The following is a 9,425-nucleotide window of genomic DNA, read 5'->3' as shown; positions in this document are numbered from 1 at the left end:
CCAAGTAGTATGGTCTTGTTGTGCATATTGATTCAGATGCATCCGATTAATGAATACCATTTATACGTCATCGATGCCAAATAGGAGCTCGGACAGTTCTCGTAGCATGCACTAAATTAACTAAATATTCTTTAGATCACCATAGTTCCTCTCTTTTTTGACAAAGGGAATATAATAATATTCTGAAGATACCAATTACACCCAGTCTCTGCAACAACACAATACCCTAATGGCAGTGCAGATGCACATAGCCAAAAGAAGAAGAAGCTAAAAAAGAAAAGTTTTGCTACAGTGATCTAGTCCGTGAAGCAGCAGTACAAACACCACCGAGACAATACTTGAAGTCCAAATTCTCCAAAAGCGATGCCTCCAAGAAGGAACCAGTGCACAAGCGCTTCGTCGACCGATCATAGATCATAGGTTTTCACCCTGAAGAAAGTCCACACGCTCAATACAATGCCTTCGAAAAGGCCATTGCGTGGCACAAGCAACTAAGGCCAGACCTTGGATTTTCACCCTGAAAGGTAAGACCTTGAACTTCTCCAGTGCCGTCGCCCCCACTTGCATGCCTCTGCTATGAGTCCTGAAACACCAAGCAAATTCCTCATCACCGCAAAGACCCGAACCACCATTACTAGTCATCAGATCACAGCTTCCATGACATTCTCTGCCTCTGACTTCACAATGGAACGAAAAAGACATGTCCCATGACGGCAACAAATAGCAGAGCTCCGCGCTGCTCCCTCCATAAACGGAAAAAACATGGGTGCACGACCGAATCCCATCAGATCCAGCTTTCTCCAGGCATGAGGCGTCCAAGGGAGTTCGACGGCGGAGCCTCCTGGAACTTGACACTCCGGACAGATCAAGGAGGACATGTATCAAGCAGATCTTCGTCTTGGCGCGAGAGAAACCTTAGGACCGCCGCCTTTATTAGGCAGAACAACGGCCCCATGTCGTCACCCGCCAGCTGCCAATAGCAGGCTAGAGATCTGAGTGGACACCGCTGTCACCACCCATACCACATAGAGATGAGGGGCTTAGCCGCACCAAGTCCCCTCAACCAGGCACCCATGCAGCCCTTGTGGCCACAACGGTCGCCAAGGTCACTGAAGAAGACCGGTGCCGCCGCCCCGGCGTCCGTCTCTGCCGCGTGCACCTCAACGCCTAGGGCCGCCGATCTGCAGCAGCCGAAGATCCCGCCGCGTGGAGATGAAAGGCCTACGTGGCTACCAGTCGTGCGATGAGATGAAGGCCCGCCGTCGCCGTCAGCCGCGCAGGCTTACCCAGGTGACTTCCTCCGGTGGTGGCGGGGTATGGAGGTGGAGGGGGTGGGGGCGGCGGCAGCTGAGATCTGGATGTGAAAGAGCTCAGTTCCTCTCTGAAAACTTGAAACACCACAATACACATTCCTTGAAATATGGTTGGTCAGAATAGCAAAACAATATGTTGTATGTGGCGGAACAACTGATGATTTCTTTTTTGAAAAACAATCAGGTTGAAATTGCAATCGATTAGCGGTTGACTGCAAATTCAACTACCTTAATCGGTGCATATTAAGTACTATGCCAATTCCAAGTTAATTAATTAAGAGTTGTAGGATAAGGAAGTACTGGCAGCACGGCTCTCAGCCGCTCATGTTTGATTAATAATTCTTAATCACAAATAATTAATATAATTTATACTAATTAACTTTCGGTATATCAGCATATAAATGGGGATGTAGCTCAAATGGTAGAGGATACCTCCCATCTCCAGTTCAATATTGTTCTTTTTCATCATTATATGCATTGTTTTTTTATGGTGCAAAAAATGATCAGAAAGGTCACGGTAATTCACAATGCTAACTCTGCAGGGCTGGGAAGGTGGAATCTCTGCTCGGGCCATACTGAAAAATAAACGGATTTGCTATTTTACAGTCGAGTGAATTACAATTCGCTGTCATTCAAATCGCTGGCCGCTCGATCTTGCGTGCGATTCGCGCTGAGAGCTGGGTTTTGTTGGGCGGTTTCTACTTGTCAGGCGCGGTTTTCATTTTGGGTCGGCCCGTTACCGCCCGGCCGGATTGAATTGACGCGTAGAGTGAGCGCTACACCAGCGGAGAGGAAGAGGCGATTTTGATCGTATTCCATTGCGATTCCAAGCTCCACCTCTCCTCGAGCTTGAGTCCCGCTCCGGTGCTTCACCTCCCCACCCCCCCCCCCCCCCCCCCCCCGCGTTCAATTTCATGTTTCTGTGCCCCTTCGAGATTTCCCCCGGATGTAATGCAGGCGGTCAATTCGTTGGTTCCCACTGATTGCTTCAAATGTAGCTGTGGATCCCCGTGCCCCTTTTGATATTTTACTGCTGTTCGATTTTGATATCATCCCACTACAGTGGTTGTTGATTGATCCCCATGGGCATCTAATAGTGCGCTAGATCCCCCATGCTCGTTTAATTTTTGGCTGGCCCATTTCATGTTAGATGTATGTGAAGTTTGCTCAATCTCCCGATTGATTTAGATGTCTCATGATCTCTTTTGTGGATGTAGGTGTTAGATCCTACTTGCTCTGAATTTTCTGTTTTAGTTTTGTACGGAGTTACTTTAAGGTTCCAATGTATGTGATTTGTGGTACTTTAGTTGCTTACAGTGTATTGGTTCTGTATTTTCAGTTTGGTGCTGTGTAACTAGTGTTGTTCACTGTATTTGCGGTATGACTTCATTTTTGCATCAATATTTGCTAGCTATCTTGTGCAGGGTAGGTAGGTTGTATTTTCACTGTATTTGTAGTATTTTTTGTTTAGTGCATTTGCAATATATGTCGGGTACAGTTATGTTTTGTGCAGTTCCATCCTCGTAGAAATGATGGTCAAGTCTTTTTGACCATTAGCTTAGTACCATGTTTATTTCTGTCATTCTCCTTGTGGCAAGTTCAGAAATTTGCAGTATCTTTTAAAATTGTATTACCCCAATGAGTTCCATAATTTTTCATCTGTGCAATTTCCATAGTCAAGCAGCTTAAGTTCCATAATATTCAGTTGTTTCTCTTATTTCTTTTTATGCCTAATTTTGCTTTTCCTTTTGTTTTCTAGCTCATCCAGTAAGTGTTGTTAACCTTTGTGTATCATGTTTATGTAATCTGTTTGAAACCTCAGATTCTTTAGATCAATATTTTTTGTGCCCAATGACTCTGCGGAAGATGATTCGTATCATATGTTGCCGGTAGTTTTTCTGTCTACCTTTTCTTTTCTTTTTCAGTTCTCTCTTTCAGTTTATTTAAAATTACAGTAGGATTTTTAGTGTAATTACGGTGCACATTGCAGAGTAATCCTAGTGTTGTTACAGTGTAATTTTCATGGTAATTACAGTTCAATATTCAGTGTAATTAAAGACAGATTCTGAGTGTACATTACAATGAAATTATAGTGTATTTTCATTGTAACTGAAGTTTCTTTTCCACACTGTAGCTCTTAGTGGTTTTTATTCTGGTTTGTCTATGTTAACCTTTTGTTAGGGGTTTGTCAATGGTTGGCCTGCAAGCATTGTAGAACCTTTTCTTTGGGGTTTGTCTTCTTTGTTGGGGTTGGTCTTTGTTGGGTATTATTTCATCCATTTTTAGCACCATTTTAGAACTTTATCTTATTTTTTAGTGTGTTGGCAATAAAAATACTGAAATTTCAGTGGTTGTTAATGTTTGACCTTTTGTGGAAGAAATCTGACCATGCACAGGTTTTTCTACTTGGTCAGTGTCATTAGTCAGTGCACTAGTTTTTTTAGTGTAATTACAGTTTAGTATGCCAGTGAAATCTTCATTGTAATTTACTAAGCAGTGTAATTACAGAAAATGCATCTGTAGTTACACTGAATTTCAGTGTTCTTTTGGATAGTAGTTACACTGAATTTACTGTGCTTTTTTACTGTAATTACGCTGAATTTTATAGTGTTATTACAGCGTAATTTACATGCTAGTTTACACTGGATTTTACAGTATAATTTCAGTGTAATTCACTGTAATTGCACTGAATTTTTTAGTGTTGTTACAGTGTAATTTACATGGTAATCACAGTAGATCACACTGTAATTTCAGTGCAATTTCAATTTAATTGGTGTTTTTAGCTACTGTAATTTTTTCACTGAAACAATGGAAACTGAATTTCACAAGATCACACTGTAAACTGAATATTCTAGTGTAATTTGTAATTTTAGCTAATGTAATTTCAATATTATAGGCGAGGTGTTTTTTGGTCCAAGAACCAGCTCTAGTGAAACCAATGCATTATGGGTTTTGGTTTATTTTCTATCAAGGTTTTAGACTTCACACCAGTTGTAGATTTGATTTAAAGATGTGTGTAAATTTAATCTCCTTTGCAATATATGTTCTCTTATTCTAACTTTCTCTTATAATACTCATGTTTGTTTCCTTTGCATGCGGATGATACTAACTGAAGAAGACATGTTTCCAGTAGTAGCTCATCTGCGTTGCCGTGATCCGAGTAGTTGCTTCCGGTCAAGTTTAACAGTGACGTGTTCTTCAATTAGTGGGTGTTTATGTTGTTAGGAAGATGGAGGTGCATGTCAGTTGAAATTCCTAGTGACATTTACAGTAGAATTACTTGTGAAATTAAACTGTAAGTTAATGTAATTCAACTGCAATACTACGGTATTTACACCATAAAAATGTCACTGGAACTCAACTGTAGTATTTATGGTGTAATTGTACTGTAAATCTACTGCAATCATACCGTAAAAATCTGTATTTTACATTGAAGTTCTACTGTAAAATACACTTTGATTATACTACATTTACACTGTAAAACTCTGTATTTTGCACTGAAGTTCTATCGTAAAATACAATTGTATTTAGACTGTAGTTTCACTGACATTTACAGTACAATTACTTGTAATTACACTGTAATTCAACTGCAACACTACTTTACTTACACTGTAAATCTACTGTAAAATGTCACTGGAACATGTAGAATTTACAGTGTAATTCTACTATAAATTACACTGTAAATCTACTGCAATTACACTGTAAAGCTGACTGTCATTTGCACTGTTATTCTACTGTATTTTTACAAGAAATAGCTTAAAAATAGATGCTTGTACTGTGATTTGTTCATTGTTGAATTACTGTTGTTTGTAAGCAATGCCTGAACTTTGTATTTTAAAACTACTGTTGCTGCTGTCAAACTACTGGTGTTTGACATTATACTGAAATTTCCTCTGATCAAGTGTTGAATTCCTGAATTTCTGTTTTATGTTCTGTCTACTTTCTTTCAGATGATTTCATCCACTGTTGATGTTCGTGTGTACTGTGTTTTCCAGACTCAGCCCATATGAGAAGAAGTACCGGAACAGTAATGCACGACAGTTTTTTTTTTGGTGAATGCAAAAGAGGTTAGTGAGGAGGAATTTTCGAACATGTGTCCCCTGAGGTTCATCTAGCAATTTTTCTTCCATGTGAGTGTCTCTGAACTTGGTGATTTTGACCTCCTGCTTGCTTCTCCCTTGGTGATTAGATCGATTGACATGAGATCCCTCCATCCCGCATGTTTCTGTTTTATTTAGCTTATAATCCCCTCGCAAGTTCAGGTGCTACGAGATCCCTCTAGTGTAATCGGGCCGGCTTTGGCAGATGGACAAACCCGTTATTATTTTAGTGGGGCTGGTAGGCTGGTAGCAAATTTTGCCATGGACGTACAGGTGACAGGTACAAACAGGGGCAGACAACTGTTAGGTTCCTATTGGCCTAAAAATCTGACTGAAAACCAATCGTTTTTTAGTCGACTGTCAATTAGACAGTCCCAAAATAAAACAAGTACTTCCTCCATTTCTTTATGTAAGGTGTATTATTTTCGGCAGGATGACCAAGGCATAAAATTATAGACATGTTAAGACCAAATTACCCTTGGCAAATTTGTTGGTTAGTGGCAAGTAAATTATTTAGTCTAGGAAAGTAAGAGATACATGCAATCGGCAGAGAGATATAGACAATCAGGAAATAGATACTTTCCCTTTTTCTGGAGGGCTAGCAAGGAAATTATAAGGAATTACAAGTATGCACCTTACATTGTGAAATTTTATCAAAACATAAATACACCTTATATAAAGGAACGGAGGGAGTATTTGCAAACATGTGGTCCATTCATGCAGTTTATGTTTTGCATGTTTTTTCCAGCACTGGTGATCTACCGGGAAAAAATATATTCAATGAGAAATCTAGCGAGCGAACTTTCGTTGCCCATTACGGAGCGAAGTGCTCCACTCTCACAATCAGCCCACCGCACATTAGTAATCCTTGCATGCGCTGCTGCCATGTGTATGGGGTGAACAGCGTTGCGTTCTTCGCTCTATATCCCATCCACGATGTAGGGAAGATCATATTAGAATGTTTGACTTTTTTTATAGTTGTAAAGGTTGACCTTCATACCTTATACAGTAGGAACAAAATCAAAATTTTGATTAGCAGAAGTTTAGATGCTCGTGTGTTTTTGTTGTAAATATGCCCTAAAGGTAATAATAAATTGGTTACAATCATACTTCACATTCATGATAAATATTTATTATTCATGCTGGAATTGTATTGACCGGAAACTTAAATATATGTGTGAATACATAAATTATACCGCGTCCCTAGTAAGCCTCTACTAGACTAGCTCATTGATCAAAGATGGTTATGGTTTCATAACCATAGACATGAGTGGTCATTTGATAATTAGGAGAATGAGGTGATGGACAAGACCCAACCGTAAGCTTAGCATAAGATCGTACACTTAATATATTTGCTATAGCTTTCTTCATGTCACGTATCTGTTTCTATGACCATGAGATCATGCTACTCCTGGATACCGGAGGGATGGCTTGTGTGCTATCAAATGTCACTTCGTAAATGGGTGATCATAAAGGTGCTCTACAGGTATCTCCGATGGTCTCTGTTGGGTTGCATGGATCAAGACTAGGATTTGTCACTCCGTATGACGGAGAGATATCTTTTGGCCCACTCGGTAATACAACACCACAAGAAGTTTCAGGTGACTAATGAGTTTAGTCACATCTTGTATTACGGGAATGATTAAAGAAACTTGCAAGTGACGAGATGAAATTAGGTATGGAGATACCGACAATCGAATCTCGGGCAAGTAACATATCACCGGACAAAGGGAATTGCATACAGAATTACCTGAATCCTCGACATCGTGGTTCGGCCAAGAAAGATCTTTGTTGAATATGTGGGAGCCAATATGGACATACAGGTCCCGCTATTGGTTATTGACCAGAGAGGAGTCTCAGTCAGTCTGCATGATTCTCGAACCCGTAGGGTTGCATGCTTAACGTTTGTTGAAGCAAGATAGTATTGGGATATGTACAATGGTGACCGAAGGTTGTTCGGAGTCCCAGATGAGATCCCAGACGTAGAGGAGTTCCGAAATGGTTCGGAGGTAAAGATTGATATATAGGAAGTCATTTTCAAGGCACCGAAAAAGTTTGAGGGAATACCGACATCGTACCGGGGGCCACCGAAGGGTTCCGCGGGACCACCAGTGGATCCCACCACCCCTCGAGGCCACCATGGGCTGAGGGAGGCCGCCCTGGCCTATATGGCCAAGGTGCACCAGGCCCGGAAAGTCCATGTGGCTTGGGGGAAGAGTCCCTGAAGGGAAAGGGAGGAATCTCATCTATCGCACGGGAGAGGGACTCCCTCCCTCCCTGGCCGCACCCCTCCTTGGAGGAGGGGCTAGGGCTGCAGCCCTCCCTGCCCTTACCCTTCCATATAGTGGAGGGAGAGGAGGGGAGCCGCACCCTAAACCCTGGTGCAGCCCCTCCACCTTCCTACAACCATATCTCCTCCCGGTACGGCTCAACGAAGCCTTGCCAGAGCACCACAACCACCATCTCCACCATGCCGTCGTGCTAGTTGAGATCACATCTACTTTTCCTCCTTCTCTTGCTGGATCAAGGAGGAGGAGACGTCACCGAGCCGCACATGTGCTAAACTCGGCGGTTTGGATCGTGATTGGATTGCGAAGAGTGCGACAACATCATCTGCGTTATATATGTTTCGCTTTCGGTCTACAAGGGTATGTAGACACTCCCCTCTTGTTGCTTTACATCTCCTAGATTGGATCTTGGGTGTTTCACAGGATTTTTTTGATTTTCATGCTTCGTTCCCCATAGTTCCACGTTAGCTACTTTGTATGTGGGCTGTTGCAAGCCATATCAAAAATCGACTGAAACAAAATAAAATCTAAGTTAACAGAAGAATGTTAAAAGCAAAGAACTCATAGCCCGAATAGTCCCTTCATAAATAGTATAATTCAACTATATAGCTTTGAATTTATTAAATCTTCCTCATCTATTATATCAGCGGTGACACAGATGATTAATATTCACCCTTGCAAAGCAAGAGGACATGGCTAACAACAATATATCATACTACTACTATCAATTTGGTGTCATTGCCTCCGCGTAGTGACAACAATGGCCAACATCGGTACAAATGCATCTTTGGGGATTCCAACCATGAGAGGCACATTGCCACAAGCACCCATTAACTGAGCAAGCTTTTTTCATCTTTACACACCCAAGAATAGGTCCAAGGTCCATTGTACCTACAAATCAGACACAACATCAGGACGCAGTTAGAACTGATGTACTGTTTGATTTAAACAAAATAGAAGAGGCGGACCAACAAAATAAACTAATGAATACGTAGGAGAAAATATTTATGTATGCTCCTACATACCTTCTGCATGGCAAGACAAGAAAGTGGTGGAAATGACAATAAGAGCAAGCAAGCACAATGCCCTTGTGTTCTTCATAAGATCAATCACTAGTAGTTGGCTATTATTTTGCTCCGGCTATTTCTGCAGCTATGTCTCGGTTGCTAATGTTTATAGACACGAGAAATTAATTGGGTGCATGATTAATTGGGAACTGATAAGTACATACAAAAGTATATCGTTTGGATAACTTGTTATTAATTGGTTATTAATGTTTGATATATCAGAAGTAACGAGTTTGCCAAAGTAAGACACATACCAGAGCTAAATCAAGCTACATGTTTCATGTTTCGTAAACTGCCATCCATCTTTTTTCCTAAATTGACGCCCACTTTTTTTCTACTATGACTGATTACACGTAGCCTCCAAAATATATAAAATGTATATATTACCTGATATGTTTTTACTGTGACACGCAACAAAGCTGTCTATGTCAAACTAAAAGAGCCAAACTTGATAGCATGATGATCGAAAAAAATGTATAAGATATGCAATACCCAATATGGGGAAATATTAACCTCTGCCAACTTGGCATTTAGCTCAATGCTAATTTTCGGGTATAGGCATTGTGGTTATTACACAAACAAATTAGACGATGACGACATGTTTGTGTTCCAATCACGACCAGTGTTACTACACAGATTCCACTTATATGCATGCAT

The 9,425-nt window shown here is 40.9% G+C and overlaps 1 long non-coding RNA gene across 1 annotated transcript; it reads right to left on the bottom strand.

The window, feature by feature from the left end:
• Positions 1-8,265: 8,265 nt before the first annotated feature.
• Positions 8,266-8,835, bottom strand: LOC147967091 (uncharacterized). The gene is made up of 2 exons (XR_015609134.1): positions 8,727-8,835; positions 8,266-8,592 (listed from the first exon to the last, which is right to left on the bottom strand). It is a non-coding gene; the product is annotated as an uncharacterized LOC147967091 (long non-coding RNA).
• Positions 8,836-9,425: the final 590 nt, after the last annotated feature.

The sequence above is a fragment of the Triticum urartu genome, chromosome 6A (genome assembly GCF_056163025.1).
Source record: "Triticum urartu cultivar PI428250 chromosome 6A, HENAU_Tu73, whole genome shotgun sequence".
Taxonomy (NCBI): Eukaryota; Viridiplantae; Streptophyta; class Magnoliopsida; order Poales; family Poaceae; genus Triticum; species Triticum urartu.
This window is presented reverse-complemented; position numbering and strand designations above follow the sequence as displayed.